We start from the raw sequence: 17,974 nt of genomic DNA on the forward strand, positions 1-17,974 counted from the left end.
ATCCATCTCAAATTTCTCCAGCATCCCTAGATAGGGCTTGTGAAGAGAAAGAGATAGATTGTGAGGAGATAGATTGTGACTAGGGTTTGTGTGCATAAAATTAAAGTGGTAATTAAGTGTGCATGGGTGGGAGATATGTTTTTAAAGTGACTTATTTACAGTTTAACATCTTAATGGCGTAAATAATAAATATTTCTTTGTTTTATAAAATGCTTCACCTACAGTTCGTGGCTGCAAAAGGGTAAAGTAATAAAGAGAATAATATAGGTCAGAATAAAAGCCAGTGTGTCCTCACATCTCATGAAGTAAAGTTGTTGGATTGTAGGTAAAGGTCCTGGTGGCAGCATTACTATGTATGGTGGAAGGCATTGCCTACTGTGGGGAAAGCCTTACTGAAATGGTATTCTTACTGGTAAATAGGCAGGAACGCCACAAACACATTAGGGTTGTGTGTAGAGAAGATCTGTGCCTTAACAGCCACATAACAGAAAGAAACAAGTGAGGCCTGCAATAAAATATTTCAGTGTGAAATGCTTCTTTTCATAGTTCCAGTCAGTCTGCCATGCCCTGCTTCAGGATCCTCCATTCCCCTCCCCTCCCAGCTGATTTCCATTTCCCTCCTCCAATAGTCAGTCTGCATTCTGTGGCCACTTTGTCCCCATTGGGCAGTTTTGGGGATTCCTCCCACCCTTAAAGGTTTTTCCCCTCTAAGAATGTTTGTACTTCTGCAGAGCTTGCAATACCTCTTATGCCTGGGTGCTGCTGCTTTGGCTATGTAAGCAATAGCATTCCTGCCTGAACATCAAAAATGGAGGGAATGATATACACTTTTAAAACAGCCCACCAAAAAGAAATTTTTGCTATCATGCTTTTACATCTTTGTGGATAGAAAATAATGGCAATTATCTGTTAAATACCTTGCAATGGGCAAAATTGAGTTACAGATCCCAACCAAGATTACACACACACACACACACACACAGTCAGACAGACACACAGACATACGCAAACATACATAGTGTTATGAATACTGGCCTGGCCACATATTTTGTTTGGAAAATTGCTTGTGGTAATCCAGGATGACCTGGGGAATGTTTCTTCCATGGGAGCTAATTGTAGGAGCTGATTGCTGGAATCCCTGGAACATGAAAGCCATTTGGGAGAAGATCCTTCTCCTCTATCACCATCGTCACCACCAGTCGAGTTAAAGGTGGACCTTTAAGTGTGTGTGAAAGAAGATGCAATTTGATACAGAAACAGTATGACTGAACAAGAAGGAGATGCAGTCCAACACATCTTAAAGGCACTGAGATGGGGAAGGCTGGTGTAAGGTGTACCCCATAAAGTTAGCCAGGTCTCTAACATGCAGCTCAACCTAATGACCAGATGTAATGCCCTACTCATTCACAACGCAAGTCCTGGTTTGTACAGAAATAGAGCAGTATACAACTGTAGGCAGGAAACTGTAGGCAGGAACTGTAGGCTGTAAGCAGCAGCTGTCATTCTTCCAAAGAAGCTATAGAATTCCTGAAGGGTTTGTGCTTCTGGTTGATCCTGCTTCCATTTACATTTCTCACACTAAGGACAACAATACATGGTTGCCAATACTTAGCATTTCATAGTCAGTTTCATGGTTGTAAAGGGCGCTACTAAATCATGGAGCTCATGATACCATTGTGAGATGTTTATACAAACATCATTCTTAACAATAATACCAAGTTGCATTGAAAACCTTGAAACAGCCTAAAATGGGTTTTCTTAATTGAAATACATTTGAGAATTATTGGATGAAAATATCCCAAAGGGTACAGAACTTGGAAAAAAAAAGTTGAATTTCTTAAACTGGTCTAGCTAACATTCTGAATATATTTAAAAAGAAAAGATATACAAAGGACTACAGTAGTATTAATAGGCTGTAAGAAAAGGCTTCATGTGGGGAGAAAAGAAAGAAGTTGTCCTTTGGGCCTCATTTTAAAGTTTCTTGCTGATTTTTATGTTTGGAGGCTTATTTAAGATGAACAGTGAGTAATGCTGGCTAGATTTGTTTCCTCATTCTTCATTTTCATAAAACAACCATAGCACCTTAGGGTTGATTTTCAGTTTTGCAGAGGGTGGATTTAATCCATGGATAGATCTGTGAATTAAAATTAATGCACAGCACATAGACCTGACTGTAGGCAAAATCCATTTGTTACTCCCTTTGCATACTACATTATTTCTGGGTATGCAGATACTCAACCCTATTCACAGTGTGAAATCTGAATCATATTTCAAGTGCTTTGATTTTTGCTAATTCAGTCTCAATGGGTGTACTGAATGTCAAAATAAACCATAGGTTACTATAACAGGAATGAGCTATAGCAAGCCTCGGGTTCACATATGTGGTCCCCGCTGCCCAGGTCCTCTTCTATTATGGCCACAAGGAGATCAGAAGCTTTCATTTCCATTTTTAATTAACCACTGTTTAGTGTTATGTCTGAACACTGACTGTGGTTAATCTTAACTATGCTTTGTTGACAACAGCAAGCTTCATAAACATGGTTTGCTTGTTTCAGACAAACCATAGTTAAGATTAACCATAGTTTTTTGGGTTGAGATGAAACAACAAGATGTGGTTAATAAAAATGGTAGCAAACATTTCTGAACTCTTCATCTCTGTGCCGGAAAAAGAGAGGGGAGGGAGGGATGATGCCATGGTTTATCATGACATCAAAGTACAGCCAATGTAGCCAAAGTGCACAATTCAGTGAGAACTTCACCAGTACAAGCCATTTTCACTTCACTGAATCTTGCACAGGAGCTGTTTCTCCTAAGTTTTCCATTAGTACACTAAATCAGGTTAGATCCATCAGCTTTGGCTTAACTTCATTGTGGAGTGAGCTGTCAGAATTGTTTTAGAAGAAAATCGAAAGCAGAATGAATTACCCAGGATGTGTTTTCAAATCCCCTGGAAATCAATTCTTTATGTCCAGAAGGGAATTGATAAAAACAGAATTTTGTTCAAATATATGCAGCTAATTGGAGCAATGCAGACAACCAACAATATGCAGCTTAGAAGGTGGACTTCTCGTCATTCATTTGTGTCTGTGATTATTTTTATAATAATTCTGTAGGATAGTTAAGGATTACTCTTCTCTGAAGAAAGCAAACCTAGTATTCTCTTTCACTCTGTAATGAAAGCAATCTGACAAGCAAAGGTATGATTTTCTGCCCTTTTTGATGCAACTATGAATCCAAGAGACCTTCTGGCACTTTAGATTGTTTTTCTATTTGCTCTCAGCTTTTTTAATTGGCATCCATAGCTTAGCAAGAGAACAGAGACAAAATTGTCTGAAATAAATCATTTTATGCCAAAATGAACCTTAGATTCTGAACGTCTAACTATGGATAGGTTCATTTCAGGAGAGGCGTGCCATCAGGTATCGCAGTCCCAAGCCATGAAAGGCTTTATAGGTTTAAACCAGCACCCTGAATTGAGCTAAGAAGCATATAGGCAGCCAGTGCAAGCGGGCCAGAGTCGGTCTTATATCTGTGGACCTTCTAGTCCCAGTTATCAATCTGGCCACCACATTTTGCACAAGCTGCAGCTTCCGAACCATCTTCAAAGGCAGGCCCATGTAGATCTCATTGCAGTAATCTAACTTGGAGGTTACCAGAGCATAGACAACTGAGGCCAGGTTATCCCTGTCCAGATAGGGGCATAGCTGGGCCACCAACTGAAGTTGGTGGAAGGCACTCCATGCCACTGAGGCCACCTGAGCCTTGAGTGACAAAGATGGTTCCAGGAGGACCCCCAAGCTATGGACCTGCTCCTTCAGGGGGAGTGCAACCCCATCCAGTACAGGCTGAGCACCCTCTGTCCGGTCAGCAGAACCACCCACCAACAACATCTCAGTCTTGTTTGGACTGAACTTCAGTTTATTAGCCCTCATCCAATCTATTGTCACAGCCAGGCACTGATTCAGCACATCCACAGCCTCACCTGAAGAAGATAAAAAGGAGAAATAGAACTGTGTGTCATCAGCATACTGATGACAGCACACTCCAAAACTCTGGATGACCACGTTCAACGGTTTCATGTAGATGTTGAACAACATAGGGGACAAAACTGACCCCTGTGGAACCCCATATTGGAGAATCCACGGGGCCGAGCAATGTTCCCCAAGCACCACCTTCTGGACCCAACCCTCCAAGTAAGAGAGAAACCACTCCAATATAGTGCCTCTCACTCCCAACTCAGAGAGCTGTCCCAGAGGGATACCATGGCTAATGGTACTGAAAGCCGCTGAGAGATCAAGGAGAATCAACAGGGTCACATTCCCCCTGTCTTTCTCCCTACATAGGTCATCATACAGGACAACCAAGGCTGTTTCTGATATCAACAACCAAACTATTCCTCAAGAATCCTTAAATGCCTATGGATTAAGAACTCAAGAATAAAAGGAACAAACTGCTATCTGTACATACAAGAGCAAGGACTAGATTCGGGGGTTCATATGCAGCATCAGAGCAAGTGAGGACAAGTAACCCCCCCCCCCCGACAAGTAGCTTACCCTCCACCCATCTACTGCTGGACCCCCATGGTAACTGGAAGGAAGGGCACTTTTTACATCTGAATTATAACTGAATCATACTAGGATTTATCTAAGAAAGACAGCATAGGATTGCAGTCTTATTCTACAAAATAACAGAAACCTCTCTTTATATGGCAGCATTCCGTCAAGATGCTTAGTTCGGTTGTTGCCGCTCTGACAAGCCACAGCTTAAATAAATAACTACCTGTTGTTAATAAGTGGACAACAAAATTCCTTTGCAACACCCATCCATCTGCTTCTTACTGTTGATCTATTGATTTGTATTCTGCAGGCATAAACTGGAAAGCATCCTATTTAAAAATGGAATTAGCAATTCTCACGCCAAAAACATAATGCAAGGATGCAATTACTGAAACAAATAGCAAAATCTTCATTTGTCCCTTAGGTCTGCAAATATATATCAGAATCGTGACACTCATAAACAAGTATTTTTTTTAATTCCCATTTCCATGCTTTGACACAGCCCGTCCAATAACAAGCCCTTATCTACATCAATCACAGAAACCAGATTACAACAAAAGGGTTTAACCATTTTCAGAGACTCCCAGCAGTTTAGAACCATTTATTTTCATTTGACCTGAATGAAAATTTTGGAACTGCAATAACAAAGGGGTTAAGAATGGTAAATTATAGCTTAATGATATCCATTTAATTGCTGTTTGTCATTTTAATTTGTCTCTGCACGTTCATCAGTACCTACAACCCAGTTAGCCAATGCAACATGCAATACATATCATCAAGCCGACATATGAAGGCACACAAAGCATGTTGCAATCTGTACACGACAGGCAGCCCCAGTAGGTAAATTACATATTCTGGTATTCAACTGAGTATTTTGAGCCAGAAATGAGCCTGTTGAAAGACGATCTAAATCAGGCTCAGATTACAATACCCACCCAACAAAGTGAATAAATAGATTAACAAGGCCAGGTTAATACCCAAATATATTTGGCTACAGGACAGACCCAGAAGAGAAAACATCAGAAGACCACTTCGCCTATCGTTCCCAGCTGAGACCACTCAAATTTATCATCAGTGATCTACAACACATCCTAGACAATGACATTTCCCTCTCACAGGGCCTGGGTGGTAGGCTGATACTTGCGTACAGACAGCCACCTGACCGAAAAAGGATTCTCATCATCACCAACAGACCTCGCAACAGGAACCAGACTCTGCAGCAGACCCAGATGCCAACTCTGTGCCCATATCTACCCCTGGCAACACAATTATAGGACCTAACAATGCCATCCACAATATCATAAACCTGCTCATCTTCCAATGTGATATCATTTACCAGCAATGCCCTACTGCATTCCACATAAGACAATCAAGCCAGTCTATACACAAAAGAATACATGAACACAAGTCTGACATAAAGAATGGCAAAACTCAGAAACTGGGGGCGGGGGGGGGGGAGGATGGGACATTTCAACCTCCAAGGACATTCAGTGAATGACCTTAAAGTGGCCATTCTGGAGCAAAAGAATTTCAAAGACAGATATCAATGTGAAATGCTCATTAAATGCTCAAAGTGAAATGCTCATTAAAAAAATACAACTCTATTTCCTGTGGCTTCAATAAGGAAATTCTTTTTAGAACACTACTTACGTTAATTGGCTCACCATTGCAATGACATCCATGTTATCACCAGGACCAGCCCGCCCATAAAGCAGGGTGTGGGCCTGCATCTGCCCCCAACCCCCACATGCAGATATAGATCAGTATGTACAGTTGATACTTCATACATCTGATGAAGTGGACCATGTCCATGAAAGCTTATCCCAGAATAAATAAATATATTCATCTTTAAGGTGCTACAAGACTCTCTGTTGTTTTTGCTACAACAGGCTAACACGGCTACCCCTCTGGAAATTGTTTCATTTTGCCATACATGTTTTGTAATTCAGCAGAATTTTGGGGATGGAGAATTATATTTTGGCTATCTGAAAGTATGGAAAGGGCGTGTCTCTGCATAACAGCGCATAAGTGATAATAAAAGGGAATACGGTGACATGTTTCCCTTGCCTACTGAATATCTCAATTTCATCCATGTCTTCAGCTCTTGGCCGGCTAGTATATGGAATGCAAACTCCAGATTTTATAAAGGAAGAAGAAATGGGTTTCTCCTAAATCCCTGGCTAGCATGTTTCTGCCCAGAAATTTCAGCCTCTTAGCTTGAAAGGCCAGTAATAACCCCCCATATCTTCTGCCCTGATAGTTCAGTGAGTAAAGAGCTGGTATGAGTTGCCCAGGGCTCTTGGTCTAAACACGCCACACCTGACATTGATGTTCATCTTAGCTTTCATATATAAGCTTACTTCCTTGCCTCTAATAATCGTGCAAGCATTATTAATAATATATCTGTGTATGCTGAGGTTGTTGTCTTTTGTCAGTCATCATTTATGAAGGTTAGAAAGAAATATACTTTATTTCTCTGACAGAAGAAAATGGCTGACCAAAATATTTTGTAAAATAAAGTGTAATTGGTTTTGAGATTAAAGAGTCAAGATCCTATTGCTTTCTTATATAAAGGGCTTATCATATTGGGAGTGAAACACAATCCATAAACTATTATAAACAGCCACAAGAATGTGTGTGTGTGTGTGTGTGTGTGTGTGTGAGAGAGAGAGAGGGTTTTTTATTATAAGCATTTTTATACTACCCTTCAATCCTGTTCCCTGGGTAGTTTACCAAAAGAATAAAACAATGAAACTGTAAATACAAAAACCACAATAAGCTAAAGCCCATAAAAGCATCATAAAACAATCAGGAGGATTGAAATTACATCTCAAAACCTCATGAGAATAAGGAGGTATTCGCCTGGTGCCAAACAGGCAATAAAATAGGTACTAGGTGAACCTCTCCGGGAAGAGTGTTCCACAATTGCTATGCCACCACTGAGAAGGCCCTCTATCTAGTAGCCACTTGCCTCAGATGGCAATGACACCAGAGAAGGTTCTTCACTGAAGGTGTTGATGTATGAGTAGGTACATATAGAGACAGGCAGTAATTCAAGTATATACACACACAAAATTAAACTATTGGGGGGGGGGGTTTGCACAGATCAAGTTAAGCTTCATTTTATGCTTCCATGTAGTTTTTGGAGAGAACAGTTTGAACTAAAATATGGCACCGCAGATCCATCCTATGCAAGTTTACTCAGATATACCTGCCACTGTGTTCAATGGAGCTTACTCCAATGGACGTAAGACTGCTATCTTAGTATCACTCAGCATATAGATTACTAGGAATCATAGCATGAAATCGAAAGGCTGATTGTTACATATGATGTATAAATATGCAATTTTAAGCCATTACAAATTGTATTGCATATGAGAAATGGTAACATCAGTGTTTGCAAATCTATTATGCTGAAAGTCCAAAATGTGATTTTCATCAGGATTTGATGAGCACCATATTTACAGCCACAATGTACATAGTAAGACCATGTAAACAAAGCTTTAACCCACCCAGATGGTCAGGCCAGGCATACTGCCTGGGAAAACAATAAAAAATTGTGCCAGGTCATTACAATAACGATCCTAAGAATCTCTTCTTGCAATCAGTGTTTCTGACTGTAACAATCAATTTGTCAATGAGTTAATTAAACAATGGCTAGATTTACATGCAAATTTATATAAACTAGATGTAAGCTTTTGTGATAATAGGATTACTCACCAATGGTTAAATGAAGATGAACAGCTCATTCCCTAATTGCATCTCTAAGGTATATTTCGAGAGAATAACAGAATGTGCAAGTCTATAACACTAGAACGGGTCGTATGTGAATCTGCCAAGGTCATAAGAACATAAGAAGAACCTTGCTGGATAAGAGCAAAGATCCATCTAGTCAAGCATCCTGTTTCCCAGAGTGGGCAAAGAGATGCTTATGGAAAGCCCACACATGAGACATGGTAAGGACAATACTCTTCTGTTGTTGCTCCCTCACAACTAGTACTCAGAGGCATACTACCTCTGAAACCTGGAGATTGCATACAGCCATCATAACTAGTAGCCGTTAATGAAACATCCTCCATGAACTTATCTAATCTCCTTTTAAAGCGATCTACGTTAGTAGCCATCACCACATCTTGTGGCAGCGAATTTCATGGTGTGTGAAAAAGTGCTTCCATTTGTCTGTCCTGAATCTCCTGGCAATCCATGTAATTGCTGATCCTCAGTTCTGGTATTGTGAGAGAGGGAGTTCAACAACTGCAAACTGTCAAACTGTCCTCTGAGCATTTCAGTATTAGAAAGGCTCACGTATTCAGTCGTATCCTTACTACACAGCCACCATATTACGGTTCCTATTAATGCTACTTTACTGTACATTACTTTCAGTTCTGTAAGAATAAAAATGCTCCACACAACTGTATCACAATTCAAACTATGCAACTGTGATAGCTGGGGTACTAGCAGGTATCACATTGTACCTCAGTTAGAAAAGCAACAAGTGGATTGAAATAATTGGAGGCTGTTCATACAACATACTAACTCACACTCAGTGGTTGAGTGTGGTTTGGTTGCTGAACTGTGGGTTAGCATGTTGTGTGAATGCAGCACGTGTTCCCCAGGGTAGGTTAGTGTGTTGTCTGAACGTGGCTTGTTAACCATGCAGTGTGGTTTTTTAACCACCCTGAACTACCCAACAAGAAACCACGGGTTCTCAAGGTGGCTCGTTCAAGAAAATAAGCCACACTCCATGGTTAACAAGCCACCCTAGCTGCATTCAGACAACATGATGACCCACAGTTCAACAAACAACCCACAGTTCAAAACAACCCACACCCAACCAGTGAGCGTGGGTTAACATGTTGTGTGAACAGTCCCTGTGTGAATCAAAGCCTAGTGGTCATGGGAGTCTTAGAGAGATTGCCAATGTGCCATCACGCTATGCTGGGAATAGCACAGTTCAAGAGGTCAAAGGAAGATTACTTTGGAACTAAGCATGAAAATCAATAGGTGATTTCAAAATACAAGGTGGGGGTGGAAATGCTGTTGGTTGGCTGTAAAAGAATCAGAATAAGGGTTTAGAATACTGAAGAGAAAATATATTCCTGTGATCAAAACAAAGAGATATTGTGTGTTTCAGCAGAATTCCTATGAAATGGCAGATAAAACCCTAGCTGACAACCCTATATTATGTGGGAGTAAATCCCATTCAATGAACTTGAGCACACTCCGGGAGAGAGCGGAGGACAGGAAGGCCTGGCGTGCTATGGTCCATGGGGTCACGAAGAGTCGGACACGACTTAACGACTGAACAACAAAATCCCATTCAACACCTTGGGACTTACTTCTGAGTAAACATGCACAGGACTGCACAGCTAGACTTCTTGTGGCATTGCTCTTCGAAAGGAAGGAAGAAGCTGCCACTGCAGTATACTTTATGATGATGATGCAGTGAAATTGTTGAACAGCACTTTGCTCGCTAGCATGAGTGACTAATTCCAAGCTTATTTATTTGTTTGTTTGTTTGTTTTATTGCATTTATACCCCACCTTTTTTCCTCTTGCAAGGAACCCAAGGCGGCTTACATTATCCCCCTCCTCTCCATTTTATCCTCATAACAACAAACCTGTGAGGTGTGTTGGGCTGAGAGTGTGTGACTGGCCCAAAGTCACGCAGTGAGCTTCCATGGCCGAGTGGGGACTAGAACCCGGATCTCTCAGCTCCTAGTCCAACACTCTTGCCACTACACCACACTGGCTCTTTTTTGCCCAGAGTAGCTTCAACCAGCAGCATGTAAGGTTCTAAGGGCAAAAGGCGATCATAATCTGCTCTATTGAAGTTGAGTATTAACAGAAGATAAATACAATGTAAGGGCCACTTCTTATGAGTCATTAGTACCGATATCCAAGAATAAAAAATATGTATTTCTTATTTTACTACATCAAGTGCAGATCTGTGATAACATGTATAGAATCTGATTGGTTATGTCTCATGACATCATTGTGGTCATGATGTGAACCCTGAGTACCCGGACACATATGGTTAAATCCAGTGTTGCACAAGTGGACAATGTTGCGCAACAGGACTTCCTCCTCCCTGCAGCCCTCTGCGCACCCCCAAATCTGCTCCAGAGTTCTCCAAATCTCTGGAGCAGATTTGCAGAATGTGTGGGGTGCAGCAGGGGAAGGGAAAATCCATTCTGGCAGTGATTTCCATTCCACTGGCAGACAGCCAGTATTGGATATAACCTATAAAAACCAAAAGGTAGCTGTGTTGGTCCATAAGACAAAGTTCCAAAATCCACAGCAGGCCAATACCTTTATTAGGACCAACCAAAATGTCACAAAACTGTGAGCAAGCTTTTGAGTTCTCCAGAACTCTTCATCAGTTCTAGAGAACTCAAATGTTCGCTCACAATTTCATGACATTTTGGTTGTAGTAAATAAAGATATTGCCAAACTGTAGACTTTTAACTGATAACCTAGGATCACTAAAGGAAGGGTGAAATTGTAACTTTACCATGTGAAGTGCAGATATGTAGTGAAAGATGTAGTACAATGGATAGTAAAACACCCATTTGTATAGGCTCTATTTGTTGGCCTATGAATATTGTGTTCCTGATGAGCCCTACAACTTTGATTGCTAGATGTATGCATATAGCTGGGAACCCACACACTCACACAGAGCATTGCCCTTACTCTGAATTGGCTTTTGGACACTGTCACAATTGATGGGTTTTCAAAAAACATTTTAATCTCTTCTCAAACCCCTTACCAAAATGCTGATGAGAGACGAGCACTACTTTTTACAACGGTCAAAGCATGAGACATAAAGTTTATATCATAATAAGGGCCAGCATTCTATCATTGAGCAGGCCAAGCCACACACTGAATGTTGGGCTGGGTGCGTTCCATTGTCTCCACACACTTGAATCAGACATCAATTTGGGGGAGGACTACTTGCAAGAACATGTATGAGCAGCTGAAAATTAATATCCGTAGTTGGTATTCTGTATCTGATATTATGACTTACAGTCTTGAGCACATCTACTAATGGCTGGTTCTGCTGCAACCTTTACATGTATGTTAAATCCAGACTAAGGATCTATAGATCTATTATGAATCCTTTTTTATTTTTTTTTAATTTGAGAGGGTCATAGACAGAAGAACAGTATGAAGAATGGAGATCAGCGTCAGAATAGTTACCAAACATCTTTGATGTAATAGTCTAATTACTTCCACCAAATCTCTAGAAAAGGACATCTCTAGCAATTGTACATATGCAAATACAGTGTTTTCACTGACTCCTTATGCTGTAGAAACAATGTCAACATTTTCATACTCAAAGATAATTGTGCTATAAGATGGAGGCCTCAGCCCATATATGAGGCTCTACAATGTAACCAAAGCTATTCTAAAACCTTTACTTATAATACCCTAGATAGCTCTCTTAAACACCGACACAAAAATCAGAAGGTTTTCAAGCATAATGTTCTTAGCCGATCCTCTTGCTGCAAAGGGCTGTTTTTAAGCACACCCCTAAAGCAGGGGTTGGCAACCTCCGGCCTTGAGACTAATTTCAAAAGCCCTCTGCAAGGGGGCTTTTGAAATTAGTTCAGACCTCTGGCAAGAGCAATCTGTCTTTCCCCCAGCAGCCCACTGGGCAGAGAGGAAGAGGGAGCAAGAAAGAGAAAGCGAGAGAGGTGACTGAAAGATAGACAGAAATTGGCTTTGCTCCATTGACACTGTGGTATCCCCTCCACCCTGGACCCTTCTGATATTGAGGGAATGTGGCCCTCAAGAATAATAAAAGGTTCCCCACCCAGCCGTATACAACTGGATGCTTCATCTGAAATCCAGAGAGACTTATTGCTGTGGGGAAAATGGGTATTTTAGCTTTATATTCATTAAAAAAAAGAAGCCTGGAAATTAGCAGAACTTTATCTTCAAAGAGAAAATAAAGTATGCACATCCTTTATTATTCCTACTCTACTATGGAGTAGAGCTAGGAATGCATGGGCAGTTTGAGGAAGTCAACTGAGTTTAGGAGACTGACAGCATCAGACACTTGAAAAATAGGTCAGAGCAATGGACTAAAATACAAATAAACTCTTGTACGTTTATTACGCCTGTAAATTATTCAAACTAATAGAATTCAATACCTGTAAGATAATGTAGGTTAATGTTGTTGTTTTTCTCCCCCTACTACTTATTATTGTATATTCCTTTATCTTCTAGTGTGGTACACAGAACTTTAGTTCTAGATCGTTCATTCAGCACAAGGCTTGAAGAAAGACTACCTGACTTCTCAACTCATGGTGTACAGGCTAGCTGTAAGAAAAATTGAACACCTATCAAGTATGCAGAACTCGGGCTCACCTTAACACTGAGTATCTGGGAGAATTAATGACACTTGTACTAATCATAGAATACACCAGTGACAGGCATATGTCTCTTATATCAATACTCTTAAGCCAGTCTATTTAAAACACATTCATTCCTCCTTTCCCAGCACTCAAGGAAGTTTACAAAATCATAAAATACATAATTCTAAAATCATGAAACAACTCTAAAAAAACAACATACCCAGTGGAGAAAACAACAGCAGAAGAAGGGCTGGATGCGCCTGATCTCGTCTGAACTTGGGAGCTAAGCAGGGTTAGGCCTGGTTAGTATTTGGATGGGATTCCGCCTGGGAATCAGGCTTTCTGCACTGAGCAGGGGGTTGGACTCGATGGTCTTGTAGGACCCTTCCAACCCTATGATTCTGTGAGTTATATGATCTATGAGAAATAGATTAAAACAGCAGATTAAAAGGCAGCATCTTCCACCTTCCATTTTTGTCACCAAATGCCTGCAAGAAAAGATGGGCCTCTTTTCTTTCTTTAAATGAAAAGCTAACAGAGAGGGTCACTAACAAACTTCAAGGAGGTCATTCTATGGTCTGGGGCTGCTACAGAAAAGGCCCTGCCCCTTCCATTAATGGGGTAGTGAATCAGTTGAGTATATGGCCTTCCCAGCGCATTCACATTTATTTGTCACACAACTGCAAACACATTTTTAAAACTATGTATAGATAATCAAACTCTTTTTTGTTGTTGCTTTGGCTGCTTTCTTATCAAAACTTCACAAAACTTTCATTTCAGCCTCATGAGCCCTGCAGCTGTAAATTAATTGAATAAAATTTACAAACATTATGCACTGGTAAAGCACTTTAAAGGCTTTTCCCTATTCAGTTGATTTAGCTTGTTGGCATGACAGTTTTGCTTGACATGAGTTCAGAGCCCCTGGAAACCTTCCTAATCCTGCTCTCCAGGCCCTGTGCCTATTCATGAAACCATGTTAACCTAAATCCAGAAAATTAATAAACCTCAAATGGGTTTAAGCACTTGGAAATATCCCTTGACACTCTTTTCTACGTTCATTATATTGCAAGCATCTTTTTTGCACCAGGAAATTTGTGCTCCAAAGGGCTAAACAGAAACTGGCAAAGTCCCTTAAGATATTAACAGGCAATAAAATATCACATTTAAGATGATTGTGAGCTGAATCATAAATGAAAAATATGTTTACTGCAGTCACTCTGTCTGCTAACTGCCAACATTCTTAATGTCAGGTTTTAATTGAATTCCTCTCAATACAGTCAATAGATAATTCTTTATTATTAACTGTGAAAGAAAAAGATAAAAATAATATATTTGCAATAGATTTCTTAATGTTAAATGTTTCAGCTAAATTTCCTTTTAGCTGAATTTTTTCTAATTCAGATAATTTAAACTAGTAACCAAGCACTTTTACATTTTTAGTTATCCTATGTTACCATGAAATTTCTCAAATGATTACACAGACAGAAATAGAAATAAAATATAAAATATAAATAGGCTAAACACTGCCTGGCATATAACTTGTGAATGCTATCCTACTCCAACTCGCAACCATTGGCTGAGATATTGTGATGCCAAGGAGTGTTCATGAACTTCTATAAGCTGCTTTGCACTTTACAAGGGAGTGGCAACAGAGGATTTCCACGCTTTGGACTATTATATAAAAGACAAATTACTTTGCGGTATACCTCACATGTGATATAGATCACATATCTTTCCATGCTCTTGTTTTTTCTTCACATGATACTCAGAACCACAGAAAGAGGAGATGTGAAACATTCCACTTCCATGTATTCCACAAAATGGTTCTCACACAGGTATAAAGAGTCACATTTACAGTAAGCACTGTTGCTGTGATAGAAGTGTGAGAACAATTAGGACTGGTGAGTGTCACACAGAGCCTAGGGGTAACATATGCTACTGACAGGAAGGCAGGTGGAAAAGCAGGGGGTCTTGGGAAGCCAATGGGGCTGTGGGACCAGTCACCTATGAAAATGGGTTGCTGAAGAAACACTACAAAATGCAAAGGGGCAGGGAAGGCAGAAGGCCTGTTGGCCACTGAGCTAAGCCAGCTGAGGCAATGGACAAAATGGGCTAAATTTCACATTCATGTTCAAAATATGAGACTAGATATTGGTTGTAAGTTCCTTGATCAACAACAGCAGAACCCACTTCATCTGAATCTCCTGAGTATCTAATTCACTAACTTTCAACCCCATATCAAAGGTAACATATAGAGCAGCATTTCCCTTCTTTTGAATGTCCTCAGGACTATTTGGGCAAAGGTAACAGAACCATCCTCACCACATGTTGTTGTTTTGTGGTGCCTGGACCCAGCTCATGGTTTTGCTGAAGCTAAAATGGTTTGGGTCTGGTCAGTGCCTGGATGGGAGGTTGCCAGGAAACTAATGCTGCCTTGAGTTCCATGATGGAAGAAAGATGCAGTATGTATTCAATAAATGCAAAAAACAAACCCTGTAAAATCATTGTCAAATATATTCACTGGGATAAAGATTTACATGTGAGCCCGTTAAAGAACAAGAAACCTATATAATCCCACTAAAGTATGCATATACATGGCTGTGAGAAAGAGGAGGAAGAAATCAGAACACCACTAGGGATCAGCTAGACCATGTTTCTACCTTTTTGTTTTAGTTGGGGTTGGGTTTTTCGTCCTATGCTATGTAGAATCATCTAGATAATATTACATTCAATGGAGGTGATTCAAAGCAACAGAACCAATCATTCATTTAAATGAACAAAATATTTGTGTAGACAATCATGTGTATAATGGAGATAGGACCAGCTGTTCTAGATAGTAACCTCCCATATGAAAATAGCATTACACAAATATTGCAGAAATAAAACACTGGTATATTTCAGACAAAAGGCAGATGGAAAGAATACAAAGCGCTGCTAACGTTTTGGCAGCTTAATAATTCTTCTTAATATCATTTGCTTCAGCTCACTAAATCTATAGTTAAGATGACGGCATAGGGGAAAATGTACTTCGCACGAGGCTGGACACATGGAAGGTCAAACTATAAATACATTTTTTAAAGTAACAACATAATTTAGTAATGGCTCATATTTCATATATTCAAAACCACACTGGAAATAAATCTCACATTTTAATACGCCTGTAAGCAGATCTCTAATTTTGAGAAGCAGTGTGCCTTTGAAACCACGTTGTACTTAAAAAAACCCTAAAGAAATTCCTTCTCCTATCATTTAATAAACAACATTCTATGGAGGGTTTTAACATTCAGAACAAGAACTCATAAATGCCTTAAAGATTTGGAACAAGCAGGTATTGCCTAGAGAATTGGGTTCCCATACTGATACACAGATATTCATTTAGCCTTGAAAGCAATGTCATGAGGGATGCATGGGGTGGATCTTGTACTTGGCCACTACTGCTGAACATCAACATCCTTACCAGAAGGTGTTGAGATGCAGTCAGAGTCTGGGTTGGTACTGTGCAAATGCAAAGTTGAAGACCAGCTAGCACTGCCCTGTAAGGTCACGGGGTGCTGATGCCAACAGACTTATGCATGGCACTGTTGGTGCGTCAAGAGTCTTGCTCTTGTCTTTTGATGCCTGCTGGTAAGGACATGAGAGCCTCTCCAGGACTGTGTACTACCTCTCACCCCACAGTCACCATCTTTAAAACCAAAAAATAAGTCTATGAATTGCCAGCAAGGCAACCTGCTAGGGACTGAAAGATACAAAATGAGTAAGGGGAAATTTATTTCATGGGTTGAAGAAGTTAATCCAATAAAAGGTAGCACCTAGCCTTTTGGAATTGGCATTAAGTGGGGAAAGGGGAGGGGGGACATTAATGGATCTGATAAATTTGTGTTCTGTTTGCAGGGGACTTTCACTTTCATAGCAACTTCCTTCTGGAATATGGATGTAGTTTGTCAGTGAGAGCAACTGCATAGGCCCCCTAGGTAGGGCTGCCCCTATACTTGGAGATGATTGCTCAGGTAGAATATTGGTTTGTTTTCATTGCTGGGCTGCTTCATATCCCAAAATCTGCAAGATTAGATCCTCACTACATCTTTATGTAAAGATAAAGAAAAATGAAAAGAAAAATACTTTATCAGCTTGAGTTAATGAAGTTTTATGAACATGCATATAAAACTGGGTGGACAGAAATCAATTTTTAAAAAAACTAAAAATCCAATTTTTAAATTATAAATCAATTTTAAGAATAAAATAAAAAACCCATCAACAAAATACTAAATCTCTCTCATTTAAAAGAATAACATAGTTACAATTAAATCCAAGGCTAGACTTACAGTCTCATAAAAATCAATTAATGGCTTTCTCACACTCATACACATTGAGTTACCTATGAATCAAACATGGACATTCATTTCCGTTTTCCTTTCATAAAAATGGCTCTGTTCAGCCTAACTACCGGTGCTCTCTTTCTGAAAGTTCTGGAGTCTGACATAGCTCAGTGATGGAGCACATGTTTTGCATGCAGAAGGTCCCAGTTTCAATTGCTGGCATCTCCAGGTAGAGCTAGAGAAGACTCCTGTCTGAAACCCTGGTGCGCCACTTTGCACTTAACACTAATGGATTTATTTAACCCATTACAGTTTTGCTCTCCGGCAATAGATGAAACCAAACTATATTGGCTTATAACTACTGTTTAAAATTTTGCAACATTAAATTAATTAAGTCTAAGTAAGGAATACAATAATTACTTTAAGGGTGCAATCCTATGCATGTTTAGACAGAAAAAAGTCCTACAACTCCCAGCATGCCCCAGCCAGCGAGGCGAGGAAAATGATTCCTAAGACTTGAGGTTGAAGGTTTTCCAGTGTTGAAAACACTGAGCCATTAGTGCTCCTAGTACTGCAGAAAAGCAAGATTCATACAACATCGAAAAATGCCTGCTAAACAAGGAAAACTGCAAGTATCAAGCACCAGTTTAAATACAATAAAGACTGGCTCCCAGTTCCTAAACAAATGTGACAGTTACCAGTAAGACAAACCAACTGAAAATTACTAGAAAAATAATTTGTCT

The 17,974-nt window shown here is 39.9% G+C and overlaps 2 protein-coding genes across 12 annotated transcripts in view; both read right to left on the reverse strand.

The window, feature by feature from the left end:
* Nucleotides 1-17,974, reverse strand: part of SMYD3 (SET and MYND domain containing 3) — a 551,565-nt gene that overhangs the window by 239,787 nt on the left and 293,804 nt on the right. The window lies entirely within an intron of this gene.
* The window catches only part of LOC146359864 (zinc finger BED domain-containing protein 5-like), an 84,756-nt gene that overhangs the window by 27,890 nt on the left and 38,892 nt on the right, over nucleotides 1-17,974 (reverse strand). Inside the window, exon 2 of the mRNA XM_084828279.1 lies at nucleotides 1-13,332. This exon is cut by the window's left edge and continues 27,890 nt beyond it. The gene's annotated coding sequence lies outside the window, so the exon portion shown is untranslated. The remainder of the gene's footprint in view (nucleotides 13,333-17,974) is intronic.

This window comes from Heloderma suspectum, chromosome 1 (genome assembly GCF_057233095.1).
Source record: "Heloderma suspectum isolate Gila_16-S chromosome 1, 16-S_ref, whole genome shotgun sequence".
Classification (NCBI taxonomy): domain Eukaryota; kingdom Metazoa; phylum Chordata; class Lepidosauria; order Squamata; family Helodermatidae; genus Heloderma; species Heloderma suspectum.